Genomic DNA, 16,982 nt, shown 5'->3' on the forward strand with positions numbered 1-16,982 from the left:
AGAAAGTGAGAGTGTCAGTCCTCTTGTACTTAAGTCGGCATTGTGCCTTTTATATTAAATTCGGATGCAATTTGTGTGATTCATCATCAATAAGAAGGTACAAGGGATACAGTAAACCTGAAGTGAAGCATCGGAATCTAAAACTGGACTCACAGGAGAGGTTCAAATCATAGAAAGTTTGATTGTCATTCCTTTTGTACTTAAGTCGGCATTGTGCCTTTTGTATTAAATTCGGATGCAACTTCTGTGTTTCAACATCAATAAGAAGGTCCATGGGATACAGTAAACCTGAAGTGAAGCATCAGAATCTAAAACTGGACTCATCGGAGAGGTTCAAATCATAGAAAGTGAGAGTGTCAGTCCTCTTGTACTTAAGTCGGCATTGTGCTTTTTGTATTAAATTCATATTCAATTTCTGTGTTTTATCGTCAATAAGAAGGTCCAAGGGATACAGTAAACCTGAAGTGAAGCATCGGAATCTAAAAGTGGACTCACAGGAGAGGTTCAAATCATAGAAAGTTAGAGTGTTAGTCCTCTTGTTTTAAGTCGGCTTTGTGTCTTTTTTATTTAATTCCGATGCAATTTCTGTGTTGCATCGTCAATAAAATGTTTGGAGGTATACAGTAAACCTGAAGTGAAGCATCGGAAACTAAAACTGCACTCACAGGAGAGGTTCAAATCATGGAAAGTTAGAGAGTCAGTGCACTTGTACCTAAGTCGGCTTTGTGCATTTAGTATTAAATTGGGATTCAATTTCTGTGTTTCATCGTCAATAAGAAGGCAAAGGGATACAGTAAACCTGAAGTGAAGCATCTGAATCTAAAACTGGACTCATAGGAGAGTTTCAAATCATAGAATGTTAGTGTGTCAGTCCGCTTGTACTTAAGTCGGCATTGTGCCTTTTGAATTTCATTCCGATGCATTTTCTGTGTTTCCTCGTCAATAAGAAGTTCCAAGGTATACAGTAAACCTGAAGTGAAGCATTGGAATCTAAAACTGGACTCACAGGATTGGTTCAAATCATAGAAAGTTAGAGTGTCAGTCCTCTTGTACTTAAATCGGCTATGTGTCTTTTGTATTAAATTCGGATGCAATTTCTGTGTTTCATCGTCAATAAGAAGTACCAAGGGATAGAGTAAACCTGAAGGGAAGCATCGGATTCTAAAACTGGACTCACAGTAGGAATTCATATCATAGAAAGTTAGTGTCAGTCCTCTTGAACTTAAGTCGGCATTGTGCCTTTTGTATTAAATTCGGATGCAATTTCTGTGTTTCATCGTCAATAAGAAGGTCCATGGTATACAGGAAACCTCAAGTAAAGCATCGGAATCTAAAACCTACACTCACAGGAGAGGTTAAAATCATTGAAAGTTAGAGTTTCAGTCCTGTTGTACTCAAGTCGGCATTGTGCCTTTTGTATTAAATTCGGATGCAATTTCTGTGTTTCATCGTCAATAAGAAGGTCCAAGGGATACAGTAAACCTCAAGTGAAGCATCGGAATCTAAAACTGGACACACAGGAGAAGTTCAATTCATAGAGAATGAGAGTGTCAGTCGTCTTGTACTTAAGCCGGCATTGTGCCTTTTGTATTTAATTCGGATGCAATTTCTGTGTTTCATCGTCAATAAGGCGGTCCAAGGTATACAGTAAACCTGAAGTGAAGCATCGGAATCTAAAACTGGACTCACAGGAGAGGTTCAAAGCAAAGAAAGTTAGAGTGTCCGTCCTCTTGTACTTAAGTCGGCATTGTGCCTTATGAATTTAATTCCGATGCAATTTCTTTGCTTTATCGTCAATAAGAAGGTCCAAGGAATACAGTAAACCTGAAGTGAAGCATCGGAATCTAAAACTGGACTCACAGGAGAGGTTCAAATCATAGAAAGTTAGAGTGTCAGTCCTCTTGTACACAAGTCGGCATTGTGCCTTTTGTATTTAATTCGGATGCAATTTCTGTGTTTCATCGTCAATAAGAAGGTCCAAGGGATACAGTAAACCTGAAGTGAAGCATCGGAATCTAAAACTCGACCCACAGGAGAAGTTCAAATCATAGAAAGTGAGAGTGTCAGTCGTCTTGTTCTTAAGTCGGCATTGTGCCTTTTGTATCAAATTCATATGCAATTTCTGTGTTTCATCGTCAATAAGAATGTCCAAGGTTTACGGTAAACCTGAAGTGAAGCATCAGAATCTAAAACAGGACTCACAGGAGAGGTTCAAATCATAGAAAGTGAGAGTGTCAGTCCTCTTGTAATTAAGTCGGCATTGTGCCTTTTGAATTTAATTCCGATGCAATTTCTGTTTTTCATCGTCAATAAAAAGGTCCAAGGGATACAGTAAACCTCAAGTGAAGCATCGCAATCTATAACTGGACTTACAGGAGAAGTTCAAATCATAGAAAGTGAGAGTGTCAGTCCTCTTGTACTTCAGTCGGCATTGTGCCTTTTGTATTAAATTAGGATGCAATTTCTGTGTTTCATTGTCAATAAGAAGTTCCAAGGGATACAGTAAACCTGAAGTGAAGCATCGCAATCTAAAACTGGACTCACAGGAGAAGTTCAGACCTATAGAAAGTGGGAGTGTCAGTCCTCTTGTACTTAAGTCGGCATTGTGCCTTTTGTATTAAATTCGGATGCAATTTCTGTGTTTCATCGGTAATAAGAATGTCCAAGGGATACAGTGAACCTGAAGTGAAGCATCGGAATCTAAAACTGGGCTCACAGGAGAAGTTCAAATCATAGAAAGTTAGAGTGTCATTCCTCTTGTACTTAGATCGGTATTGTGCCTATTGTATTAAATTTGGATGCAATTTCTGCGCTTCATCGTGAATAAGAAGGTCCAAGGGATGTAGTAAAGCTGAAGTAAAGCATCGGAATCTAAAACTGGACTCACAGGAGAGGTTCAAATCATAGAAAGTTAGAATGTCAGTCCTCTTGTACTTAAGCCGGCATTGTGCCGTTTGTAATAAATACGGTTGCTATTTCTGTGTTTTATCGTCAATAAGAAGTTCCAAGGTATACCGTAAAATTGAAGTGAAGCATCAGAATCTAAAACTGGACTCACAGGAGAGTTTCAAATCATAGAAAGTTAGTGTCAGTCCTCTTGTACTTAAGTCAGCATTGTGCCTTTTGAATTTAATTCCGATGCAATTTCTGTGTTTCATCGTCAATAAGAAGTTCCAAGGTATACAGTAAACCTGAAGTGAAGCATCGGAATCTAAAACTGGACTCTCAGGAGAGGTTCAAATCGTAGAAAGTGAGTGTGTCACTCCTCTTGTACTTAAGTCGGCATTGTGCCTTTTGTATTAAATTCGGATGTAATTTCTGTGTTTCATCGTCAATAAGAAGGTCCATGGGATACAGTAAACCTGAAGTCAAGCTCCGGAATCTAAAACTGGACTCACAGGAGAGGTTCAAATCATAGAAAGTGAGAGTGTCCGTCCTCATGTACTTAAGTCGGCATTGTGCCTTTTGTATTAAATTCGGATGCAATTTCTGTGTTTCATCGTCAATAAGAAGGTCCAAGGGATACAGTAAACGTATAGTGAAGCATCGGAATCAAAACTGGACTCACAGGGGAGTTTCAAATCATAGAAAGTTAGAGTGTCAGTCCTCTTGTACTTAATTCGGCGTTGTGTCTTTTGAAATTAATTCCGATGGAATTTCTGTGTCTCATCGTCAAAAAGAAGTTCCAAGGTATACAGTAAACCTGAAGTGAAGCATCGGAACCTAAAACTGGACTCACAGGACAGTTTCAAATCACAGAAAGTTAGAGTGTCAGTCCTCTTGTACTTAAATCGGCATTGTGCCTTTTGTAATAAATTCAGATGCAATTTCTGTGTTTCATCGTCAATAAGAAGGTCCAAGGGATACAGTAAACTTGAAGTGAAGCATCGGAATCTAAAACTGGACTCACTGGAGAGGTTCAAATCAAAGAAAGTGAGAGTGACAGTCCTCTTGTACTTAAGTCGGCATTGTGCCTTTTATATTAAATTCGGATGCCATTCGTGTGATTCATCGTCAATAAGAAGGTACAAGGGATACAGTAAACCTGAAGTGAAGCATCGGAATCTAAAACTGGACTCACAGGAGAAGTTCAAATCATAGAAAGTTAGAGTGTCATACCTTTTGTACTTAAGTCGGCATTGTGCCTTTGTATTAAATTAGGATGCAACTTCTGTGTTTCATCATCAATAAGAAGGTCCATGGGATACAGTAAACCTGAAGTGAAGCATCGGAATCTAAAACTGGACTCATCGGAAAGGTTCAAATCATAGAAAGTGAGAGTGTCAGTCCTCTTCTACTTAAGTCGGCATTGTGCCTTTTGTATTAAATTCGGATTCAATTTCTGTGTTTTATCGTCAATAACAAGGTCCAAGCGATACAGTAAACCTGAAGTGAAGCATCGGAATCTAAAACTGGACTCACAGGAGAGTTTCAAATCATAGAAATTTTGAGTGTCAGTCCTCTTGTACTTAAGTCGGCATTGTGCCTTTTGAATTTAATTCCGATGCAATTTCTGTGTTTCATCCTCAATAAGAAGGTCCAAGGGATACAGTAAACCTGAAGTAAAGTATCGGAATCTAAAACTGGACTCACCGGAGAAGTTCAAATCATTGAAAGTGAGAGTGTCAGTCCTCTTGTACTTAAGTCGGCATTGTGCCTTTTGTATTGAATTCGGTTGCAATTTCTGTGTTTCATCGTCAATAAGATGGTCCAAGGTATACAGTGAACCTAAAGTGAAGCATCGGAGTCTAAAACTGGACTCATAGGAGAGGTTCAAATCATAGAAATTGAGAGTGTCAGTCCTCTTGTACTTAAGTCGGCATTGTGCTTTTTGAATTTAATTCCGATGGAATTTCTGTGTATCATCGTCAATAAGAAGTTCCAAGGTATACAGTTAACCAGAAGTGAAGCATGGGAATTTAAAACTGGACTCACAGGACAGGTTCAAATCATAGAAAGTTAGAGTGTCAGTCCTCTTGTTCTTAAATCGGCATTGTGCCTTTTGTATTAAATTCGGACGCAATTTCTGTGTTTCATCGTCAATAAGAAGGTCCAAGGGATACAGTAAACCTGATGTGAAGCATCGGAATCTAAAACTGGACTCACAGGAGAGGTTCAAATCATAGAAAGTTAGAGTGTTAGTCCTCTTGTTTTAAGTCGGCTTTGTGTCTTTTGAATTTAATTCCGATGCAATTTCTGTGTTTCATCGTCAATAAGAAGTTTCAAGGTATACAGTGAACCTGAAGTGAAGCATCGGAAACTAAAACTGCACTCACAGGAGAGGTTCAAATCATAGAAAGTTAGAGAGTCAGTCCTCTTGTATCTAAGTCGGCATTGTGCATTTTGTATTAAATTCGGATCCAATTTCTGTATGTCATCGTCAATAAGAAGGCAAAGGGATACAGTAAACCTGAAGTGAAGCATCTGAATCTAAAACTGGACTCATAGGAGAGTTTCAAATCATAGAAAGTTAGTGTGTCAGTCCGCTTGTACTTAAGTCGGCATTGTGCCTTTTGAATTTCATTCCGATGCAATTTCTGTGTTTCATCGTCAATAAGAAGTTCCCAGGTATACAGTAAACCTGAAGTGAAGCATTGGAATCTAAAACTGGACTCACAGGATTGGTTCAAATCATAGAAAGTTAGAGTGTCAGTCCTCTTGTACTTAAATCGGCTATGTGTCTTTTGTATTAAATTCGGATGCAATTTCTGTGTTTCATCGTCAATAAGAAGTACCAAGGGATAGAGTAAACCTGAAGGGAAGCATCGGAATCTAAAACTGGACTCACAGTAGGAATTCATATCATAGTAAGTTAGTGTCAGTCCTCTTGAACTTAAGTCGGCATTGTGCCTTTTGTATTAATTTCGGATGCAATTTCTGTGTTTCATCGTCAATAAGAAGGTCCAAGGTATAGAGGAAACCTCAAGTGAAGCATCGGAAACTAAAACCTATACTCACAGGAGAGGTTAAAATCATAGAAAGTTAGAGTGTCAGTCCTCTTGTACTTAAGCCGGCATTGTGCCGTTTGTAATATATTCGGTTGCTATTTCTGTGTTTTATCGTCAATAAGAAGTTCCAAGGTATACCGTAAACCTGAAGTGAAGCATCAGAATCTAAAACTGGACTCACAGGAGAGTTTCAAATCATAGGAAGTTAGTGTCAGTCCTCTTGTACTTAAGTCATCATTGTGCCTTTTGAATTTAATTCCGATGCAATTTCTGTGTTTCATCGTCAATAAGAAGTTCCAAGGTATACAGTAAACCTGAAGTGAAGCATCGGAATCTAAAACTGGACTCTCAGGAGAGGTTCAAATCATAGAAAGTGAGTGTGTCACTCCTCTTGTACTTAAGTCGGCATTGTGCCTTTTGTATTAAATTCGGATTTAATTTCTGTGTTTCATCGTCAATAAGAAGGTCCATGGGATACAGTAGACCTGAAGTGAATCTCCGGAATCTAAAACTGGAATCACAGGAGAGGTTCAAATCATAGAAAGTGAGAGTGTCCGTCCTCATGTACTTAAGTCGGCATTGTGCCTTTTGTATTAAATTCGGATGCAATTTCTGTGTTTCATCGTCAATAAGAAGGTCCAAGGGATACAGTAAACGTATAGTGAAACATCGGAATCAAAACTGGACTCACAGGGGAGTTTCAAATCATAGAAAGTTAGAGTGTCAGTCCTCTTGTACTTAAGTCGGCGTTGTGTCTTTTGAAATTAATTCCGATGCAATTTCTGTGTCTCATCGTCAAAAAGAAGTTCCAAGGTATACAGTAAACCTGAAGTGAAGCATCGGAACCTAAAACTGGACTTACAGGACAGTTTCAAATCACAGAAAGTTAGAGTGTCAGTCCTCTTGTACTTAAATCGGCATTGTGCCTTTTGTAATAAATTCAGATGCAATTTCTGTGTTTCATCGTCAATAAGAAGGTCCAAGGGATACAGTAAACTTGAAGTGAAGCATCGGAATCTAAAACTGGACTCACTGGAGAGGTGCAAATCAAAGAAAGTGAGAGTGTCAGTCCTCATGTACTTAAGTCGGCATTGTGCCTTTTATATTAAATTCAGATGCAATTTGTGTGATTCATCGTCAATAAGAAGGTACGAGGGATACAGTAAACCTGAAGTGAAGCATCGGAATCTAAAACTGGACTCACAGGAGAGGTTCAAATCATAGAAAGTTAGAGTGTCATACCTTTTGTACTTAAGTCGGCATTGTGCCTTTTGTATTAAATTCGGATGCAACTTCTGTGTTTCATCATCAATAAGAAGGTCCATGGGATACAGTAAACCTGAAGTGAAGCATCGAAATCTAAAACTGGACTCATCGGAAAGGTTCAAATCATAGAAAGTGAGAGTGTCAGTCCTCTTGTACTTACGTCGGCATTGTGCCTTTTGTATTAAATTCGGATTCAATTTCTGTGTTTTATCGTCAATAACAAGGTCCAAGGGATACAGTAAACCTGAAGTAAAGCATCGGAATCTAAAACTGGACTCACAGGAGAGTTTCAAATCATAGAAAGTTTGAGTGTCAGTCCTCTTGTACTTAAGTCGGCATTGTGCCTTTTGAATTTAATTCCGATGCAATTTCTGTGTTTCATCCTCAATAAGAAGGTCCAAGGGATACAGTAAACATGAAGTAAAGTATCGGAATCTAAAACTGGACTCACCGGAGAAGTTCAAATCATAGAAAGTGAGAGTGTCAGTCCTCTTGTACTTAAGTCGGCATTGTGCCTTTTGTATTGAATTCGGATGCAATTTCTGTGTTTCATCGTCAATAAGATGGTCCAAGGTATACAGTAAACCTAAAGTGAAGCATCGGAGTCTAAAACCGGACTCATAGGAGAGGTTCAAATCATTGAAATTGAGAGTGTCAGTCCTCTTGTACTTAAGTCGGCATTGTGCTATTTGAATTTAATTCCGATGCAATTTCTGTGTATCATCGTCAATAAGAAGTTCCAAGGTATACCGTTAACCAGAAGTGAAGCATCGGAATCTAAAACTGGACTCACAGGAGAGGTTCAAATAATAGAAAGTGAGAGTGTTAGTCCTCTTGTACTTAAGTCGGAATTGTGCCTTTTGTATTAAATTCGGATGCAATTTCTTTGTTTCATCGTCAATAAAATGGTCCAATGGACACAGTAAACCTCAAGTGAAGCATCGGAATCTAAAACTGGACACACAGGAGAAGTTCAATTCATAGAGAATGAGAGTGTCAGTGCTCTTGTACTTAAGCCGGCATTGTGCCTTTTGTATTTAATTCGGATGCAATTTCTGTGTTTCATCGTCAATAAGAAGGTCCAAGGTATACAGTAAACCTGAAGTGAAGCATCGGAATCTAAAACTGGACTCACAGGAGAGGTTCAAAGCAATGAAAGTTAGAGTGTCAGTCCTCTTGTAATTAAGTCGGCATTGCGCCTTTTGTATTAAATTCGGATGCAATTTCTGTGTTTCATCGTCAATAAGAAGGTCCAAGGTATACAGTAAACCTGAAGTGAAGCATCGGAATCTTAAACTGGACTCACAGGATAAGTTCAAATCATAGAAAGTGAGAGTGTCAGTCCTCTTGTACTTAAGTCGGCATTGTGCCTTTTGAATTCATTTACGATGCAATTTCTGTTTTTCATCGTCAATAAGAAGGTCCAAGGTATACCGTAAACCTGAAGTGAAGCATCAGAATCTAAAACTGGACTCACAGGAGAGTTTCAAATCATAGAAAGTTAGTGTCAGTCCTCTTGTACTTAAGTCAGCATTGTGCCTTTTGTATTAAATTCGGATCCAATATCTGTATTTCATCGTCAATAAGAAGGCAAAGGGATACAGTAAACCTGAAGTGAAGCATCTGAATCTAAAACTGGACTCATAGGAGAGTTTCAAATCATAGAAAGTTAGTGTGTCAGTCCGCTTGTACTTAAGTCGGCATTGTGCCTTTTGAATTTAATTCCGATGCAATTTCTGTGTTTCATCGTCAATAAGATGTTCCCAGGTATACAGTAAACCTGAAGTGAAGCATTGGAATCTAAAACCGGACTCACAGGATTGGTTCAAATCATAGAAAGTTAGAGTGTCAGTCCTCTTGTACTTATATCGGCTATGTGTCTTTTGTATTAAATTCGGATGCAATTTCTGTGTTTCATCGTCAATAAGAAGTACCAAGGGATAGAGTAAACCTGAAGGGAAGCATCGGAATCTAAAACTGGACTCACAGTAGGAATTCATATCATAGTATGTTAGTGTCAGTCCTCTTGAACTTAAGTCGGCATTGTGCCTTTTGTATTAATTTCGGATGCAATTTCTGTGTTTCATCGTCAATAAGAAGATCCAAGGTATACAGGAAACCTGAAGTGAAGCATCGGAATCTAAAACTGGACTCTCAGGAGAGGTTCAAATCATAGAAAGTGAGTGTGTCACTCCTCTTGTACTTAAGTCGGCATTGTGCCGTTTGTAATAAATTCGGTTGCTATTTCTGTGTTTTATCGTCAATAAGAAGTTCCAAGGTATACCGTAAACTTGAAGTGTAGCATCAGAATCTAAAACTGGACTCACAGGAGAGTTTCAAATCATAGAAAGTTAGTGTCAGTCCTCTTGTACCTAAGTCAGCATTGTGCCTTTGAATTTAATTCCGATGCAATTTCTGTGTTTCATCGTCAATAAGAAGTTCCAACGTATTCAGTAAACCTGAAGTGAAGCATCGGAATCTAAAACTGGACTCTCAGGAGAGGTTCAAATCATAGAAAGTGAGTGTGTCACTCCTCCTGTACTTAAGTCGGCATTGTGCCTTTTGTATTAAATTCGAATTTAATTTCTGTGTTTCATCGTCAATAAGAAGGTCCATGGGATACAGTAAACCTAAAGTGAATCTCCGGAATCTAAAACTGGACTCACAGGAGAGGTTCAAATCATAGAAAGTGAGAGTGTCCGTCCTCATGTACTTAAGCCAGCATTGTGCCTTTTGTATTAAATTCGGATGCAATTTCTGTGTTTCATCGTCAATAAGAAGGTCCAAGGGATACAGTAAACGTATAGTGAAACATCGGAATCAAAACTGGACTCACAGGGGAGTTTCAAATCATAGAATGATAGAGTGTCAGTCCTCTTGTACTTAAGTCGGCGTTGTGTCTTTTGAAATTAATTCCGATGCAATTTCTGTGTCTCATCGTCAAAAAGAAGTTCCAAGGTATACAGTAAACCTGAAGTGAAGCATCGGAACCTAAAACTGGCCTCACAGGACAGTTTCAAATCACAGAAAGTTAGAGTGTCAATCCTCTTGTACTTAAATCGGCATTGTGCCTTTTGTAATAAATTCAGATGCAATTTCTGTGTTTCATCGTCAATAAGAAGGTCCAAGGGATACAGTAAACTTTAAGTGAAGCATCGGAATCTAAAACTGGACTCACTGAAGAGGTTCAAATCAAAGAAAGTGAGAGTGTCAGTCCTCTTGTACTTAAGTCGGCATTGTGCCTTTTATTTTAAATTCGGATGCAATTTGTGTGATTCATCGTCAATAAGAAGGTACAAGGGATACAGTAAACCTGAAGTGAAGCATCGGAATCTAAAACTGGACCCACAGGAGAGGTTCAAATCATAGAAAGTTAGAGTGTCATACCTTTTGTACTTAAGTCGGCATTGTGCCTTTTGTATTAAATTCGGATGCAACTTCTGTGTTTCATCATCAATAAGAAGGTCCATGGGATACAGTAAACCTGAAGTGAAGCATCGAAATCTAAAACTGGACTCATCGGAAAGGTTCAAATCATAGAAAGTGAGAGTGTCAGTCCTCTTGTACTTAAGTCGGCATTGTGCCTTTTGAATTTAATTCCGATGCAATTTCTGTGTTTCATCCTCAATAAGAAGGTCCAAGGGATACAGTAAACCTGAAGTAAAGTATCGGAATCTAAAACTGGACTCACCGAAGAAGTTCAAATCATAAAAAGTGAGAGTGTCAGTCCTCTTGTACATAAGTCGGCATTGTGCCTTTTGTATTGAATTCGGATGCAATTTCTGTGTTTCATCGTCAATAAGATGGTCCAAGGTATACATTAAACCTAAAGTGAAGCATCGGAGTCTAAAACTGGACTCATAGGAGAGGTTCAAATCATAGAAATTGAGAGTGTCAGTCCTCTTGTACTTAAGTCGGCATTGTGCTTTTTGAATTTAATTCCGATGCAATTTCTGTGTATCATCGTCAATAAGAAGTTCCAAGGTATACAGTTAACCAGAAGTGAAGCATCAGAATCTAAAACTGGACTCACAGGAGAGGTTCAAATAATAGAAAGTGAGAGTGTTAGTCGTCTTGTACTTAAGTCGGCATTGTGCCTTTTGTATTAAATTCGGATGCAATATCTTTGTTTCATCGTCTATAAGAAGGTCCAATGGACACAGTAAACCTCAAGTGAAGCATCGGAATCTATAACTGGACACACAGGAGAAGTTCAATTCATAGAGAATGAGAGTGTCAGTGCTCTTGTACTTAAGTCGGCATTGTGCCTTTACTATTTAATTCGGATGCAATTTCTGTGTTTCATCGTCAATATGAAGGTCCAAGGTATACAGTAAACCTGAAGTGAAGCATCGGATTCTAAAACTGGACTCACAGGAGAGGTTCAAATCATAGAAAGTTAGAGTGTCAGTCCTCTTGTACACAAGTCGGCATTGTGCCTTTTGTATTTAATTCGGATGCAATATCTGTGTTTCATCGTCAATAAGAAGGTCCAAGGGATACAGTAAACCTGAAGTGAAGCATCGGAATCTAAAACTCGACCCACAGGAGAAGTTTAAATCATAGAAAGTGAGAGTGTCAGTCCTCTTGTAATTAAGTCGGCATTGTGCCTTTTGTATTAAATTCGGATGCAATTTCTGAGTTTCATCGTCAATAAGAAGGTCCAAGGGATACAGTAAACCTGAAGTGAAGCATCGGAAACTTAAACTGGACTCACAGGATAAGTTCAATTCATAGAAACTTAGAGTGTCAGTCCTCTTGTACTTAGGTCGGCATTGTGCCTTTTGTATTAAATTCGGATTCAATTTCTGTGTTTCATCGTCAATAAGAAGGTACAACTGATACAGTAAACCTGAAGTGAAGCATCGGAATCTAAAACTGGACTCACAGAAGAGGTTCAAACATAGAAAGTGAGAGTGTCAGTCCTCTTGTACTTAAGTCGGCATTGTGCCTTTTGTATGAAATTCGGATGCAATATCTGTGGTTCATTGTCAATACGAAGTTCCCAGGGATACAGTAAACCTGAAGTGAAGCATCGGAAACTAAAACAGGACTCACAGGAGAGGTTCAAATCATAGAAAATAAGAGTGTCAGTCCAGTTGTACCTAAGTCGGCATTGTGCATTTTGTATTAAATTCGAATGCAATTTCTGTGTTTCATCGTCATTAAGAAGGCAAAGGGATACAGTAAACCTGAAGTGAAGCATCTGAAGCTAAGACTGGACTCACAGGAGAGTTTCAAATCATAGAAAGTTAGAGTGTCAGACCTCTTGCACTTAAGTCGGCATTGTGCCTTTTGAATTTCATTCCGATGCGATTTCTGTGTTTCATCGTGAAGAAGAAGTTCCGAGGTATACAGTAAACCTGAAGTGAAGCATTGGAATCTAAAACTGGACTCACAGGACTGGTTCAAATCATAGAAAGTTAGAGTGTCAGTCCTCTTGTTCTTAAATCGGCTATGTGTCTTTTGTATTAAATTCGGATGCAATTTCTGTGTTTCATCGTCAATAAGAAGTTCCAAGAGATAGAGTTAACCTGAAGTGAAGCATCGGAATCTAAAACTGGACTCACAGTAGGAATTCATATCAAAGAAAGTTAGAGTCAGTCCTCTTGAACTTAAGTCGGCATTGTGCCTTTTGTATTAAATTCGGATGCAATTTCTGTGTTTCATCGTCAATAAGAAGGTCCAAGGGATACAGTAAACCTGAAGTGAAGCATCGGAATCTAAAACTCGACCCACAGGAGAAGTTCAAATCGTAGAAAGTGAGAGTGTCAGTCGTCTTGTACTTAAGTCGGCATTGTGCATTTTGTATCAAATTCATATGCAATTTCTGTGTTTCATCGTCAATAAGAATGTCCAAGGGATACGGTAAACCTGAAGTGAAGCATCGGAATCTAAAACAGGACTCACAGGAGAGGTTCAAATCATAGAAAGTGAGAGTGTCAGTCCTCTTGTAATTAAGTCGGCATTGTGCCTTTTGTATTAAATTCGGATGCAATTTCTGTGTTTCATCGTCAATAAGAAGGTCCAAGGTATACAGTAAACCTGAAGTGAAGCATCGGAATCTAAAACTGGACTCACAGGATAAGTTCAAATCATAGAAAGTGAGAGTGTCAGTCCTCTTGTACTTAAGTCGGCATTGTGCCTTTTGAATTTATTTACGATGCAATTTCTGTTTTTCATCGTCAATAAGAAGGTCCAAGGTATACAGTAAACCTGAAGTGAAGCATCGGAAACTTAAACTGGACTCACAGGATAAGTTCAATTCATAGAAACTTAGAGTGTCAGTCCTCTTGTACTTAATTCGGCATTGTGCCTTTTGTATTAAATTCGGATTCAATTTCTGTGTTTCATCGTCAATAAGAAGGTACAACTGATACAGTAATCCTGAAGTGAAGCATCGGAATCTAAAACTGGACTCACAGAAGAGGTTCAAACATAGAAAGTGAGAGTGTCAGTCCTCTTGTACTTAAGTCGGCATTGTGCCTTTTGTATTAAATTCGGATGCAATATCTGTGTTTCATTGTCAATACGAAGTTCCCAGGGATACAGTAAACCTGAAGTGAAGCATCGGAAACTAAAACAGGACTCACAGGAGAGGTTCAAATCATAGAAAATAAGAGTGTCAGTCCTGTTGTACCTAAGTCGGCATTGTGCATTTTGTATTAAATTCGAATGCAATTTCTGTGTTTCATCGTCAATAAGAAGGCAAAGGGATACAGTAAACCTGAAGTGAAGCATCTGAAGCTAAGACTGGACTCACAGGAGAGTTTCAAATCATAGAAAGTTAGAGTGTCAGTCCTCTTGCACTTAAGTCGGCATTGTGCCTTTTGAATTTCATTCCGATGCAATTTCTGTGTTTCATCGTGAATAAGAAGTTCCAAGGTATACAGTAAACCTGAAGTGAAGCATTGGAATCTAAAACTGGACTCACAGGACTGGTTCAAATCATAGAAAGTTAGAGTGTCAGTCCTCTTGTACTTAAATCGGCTATGTGTCTTTTGTATTAAATTCGGATGCAATTTCTGTGTTTCATCGTCAATAAGAAGTTCCAAGGGATAGAGTTAACCTGAAGTGAAGCATCGGAATCTAAAACTGGACTCACAGTAGGAATTCATATCATAGAAAGTTAGAGTCAGTCCTCTTGAACTTAAGTCGGCATTGTGCCTTTTGTATTAAATTCGGATGCAATTTCTGTGTTTCATCGTCAATAAGAAGGTACATGGGATACAGTAAACCTGAAGTGATGCATCGAAATCGAAAACTTGACTCACAGGAGAAGTTCAAATCATATAAATTTAGAGTGTCAGTCCTCTTGTACTTAAGTCGGCATTGTGCCTTTTGTATTAAATTCAGATGCAATATCTGTGTTTCATTGTCAATAAGAAGTTCCAAGGGATACAGTAAACCTGAAGTGAAGCATCGCAATCAAAAACTGGACTCACAGGAGAAGTTCAAATCATAGAAATTGAGAGTGCCAGTCCTCTTGTACTTAAGTCGGCATTGTGCCTTTTGTATTAAATTCGGAGGCAATTTCCGTGTTTCATCGTCAATAAGAAGGTCCAAGGTGTACAGTAAACCTGAAGTGAAGCATCGGAATCTAAAACTGGACTCACAGGAGAGGTTCAAATCATATAAATTTAGAGAGTCATTCCTCTTGTACTTAGATCGGCATTGTGCCCTTTGTATTAAATTTGGATACAATTTCTGTGTTTCATCGTCAATAAGAAGGTCCATGGTATACAGTAAACCTGAATTGAAGCATCGGAATCGAAAACTGGACTCACAGGAGAAGTTAAAATCATAGAAATTTTGGGTGTCAGTCCTCTTGTACTTAAGTCGGCATTGTGCCTTTTGAATTAAATTCGGATGCAATTTCTGTGTTTCATCGTCATAAAGAAGTTCCAAGGGATACAGTACACCTGAAGTGAAGCATCGGAATCTAAAACTGGACTCACAGGAAAAGTTCAAATCATAGAAAGTTAGAGTGTCAGTCCTCTTGCACTTAAGTCGGCATTGTGCCTTTTGTATTAAATTTGGAGGCAATTTCTGTCTTTCATCGTCAATAAGGAGGTCCAAGGTATACAGTAAACCTGAAGTGAAGCATCGGAATCTAAAACTGGACTCACGGGAGAGGTTCAAATAATATAAATTTAGAGAGTCAGTCCTCTTGTACTTAGGTCGGCATTGTGCCCTTTGTATTAAATTCGGATGCAATTTCTGTGTTTCATCGTCACTAAGAAGGCCCAAGGTATACAGTAAACCTGAAGTGAAGCATCGGAATCGAAAACCGGACTCACATCAGAATTTTAAATCATACAAAGTTAGAGTGTCAGTCCTCTTGTACTAAGGTCGGCATTGTGCCTTTTGAATTAAATTCGGATGCAATTTCTGTGTTTCATCGTCAATGAGAAGGTTCAAGGGATTCAGAAAACCTGAAGTGGAGCATCGGAATCTAAAACTGGACTCACAGGAGAGGTTGAAATCATAGAAAGTTAGAGTGTCAGTCCTCTTGTACTTAAGTCGGCATTGTGCCTTTTGTATTAAATTCGGATGCAATTTCTGTTCTTCATCGTCAATAAGAAGGTCCAAGGGATACAGTAAACCTGAAGTGAAGCATCGGAATCTAAAACTGGACTCACAGGAGAGGATCAAATCATATAAATTTAGAGAGTCAGTCCTCTTGTACTTAGGTCGGCATCGTGCCCTTTTTATTAAATTCGGATGCAATTTTTGTGTTTCATCGTCAATAAGAAGTTCCAAGGTATACAGTAAACCTGCAGTGAACATCGGAATCGAAAACTGGACTCACAGGAGAAGTTCAAATCATAGAAAGTTAGAGTGTCAGTCCTCTTGTACTTAAGTCGGCATTGTGCCTTTTGTATTAAATTCAGATGCAATATCTGTGTTTCATTGTCAATAAGAAGTTCCGAGGGATACAGTAAACCTGAAGTGAAGCATCGCAATCCAAAACTGGACTCACAAGAGAAGTTCAAATCATAGAAAGTGAGAGTGTCAGTCCTCTTGTACTTAAGTCGGCATTGTGCCTTTTGTATTAAATTCGGAGGCAATTTCTGTGTTTCATCGTCAATAAGAAGGTCCAAGGTATACAGTAAACCTGAAGTGAAGCATCGGAATCTAAAACTGGACTCACAGGAGAGGTTCAAATCATATAAATTTAGAGAGTCAGTCCTCTTTACTTAGGTCGGGATTGTGCCCTTTGTATTAAATTCGGATGCAATTTCTGTGTTTCAACGTCAATAAGAAGGTCCAAGGTATACAGTAAACCTGAAGTGATGCATCGAAATCGAAAACTGGACTCACAGGAGAAGTTCAAATCATGGAAAGGTTGGGTGTCAGTCCTCTTGTACTTAAGTTGGCATTGTGCCTTCTGAATTAAATTCGGATGCAATTTCTGTGTTTCATCGTCAATAAGAAGGTCCAAGGGATTCAGGAAACCTGAAGTGAAGCATCGGAATCTAAAACTGGACTCACAGGAGAGAATAAAATCATAGAAAGTTAGAGTGTCAGTCCTCATGTACTTAAGTCGGCATTGTGCCTTTTGAATTTAATTCCGATGCAATTTCTGTGCTTCATCGTCATAAAGAAGTTCCAAGGGATACAGTTAACCTGAAGTGAAGCATCGGAATCTAAAACTGGACTCACAGGAGAGGTTCAAATCATAGAAAGTTAGAGTGTCAGTCCTCTTGCACTAAAGTCGGCATTGTGCCTTTTGAATTTAATTCCGATGCAATTTCAGTGCTTTAT

This window comes from Schistocerca serialis, chromosome 4 (genome assembly GCF_023864345.2).
Source record: "Schistocerca serialis cubense isolate TAMUIC-IGC-003099 chromosome 4, iqSchSeri2.2, whole genome shotgun sequence".
NCBI lineage: Eukaryota > Metazoa > Arthropoda > Insecta > Orthoptera > Acrididae > Schistocerca > Schistocerca serialis.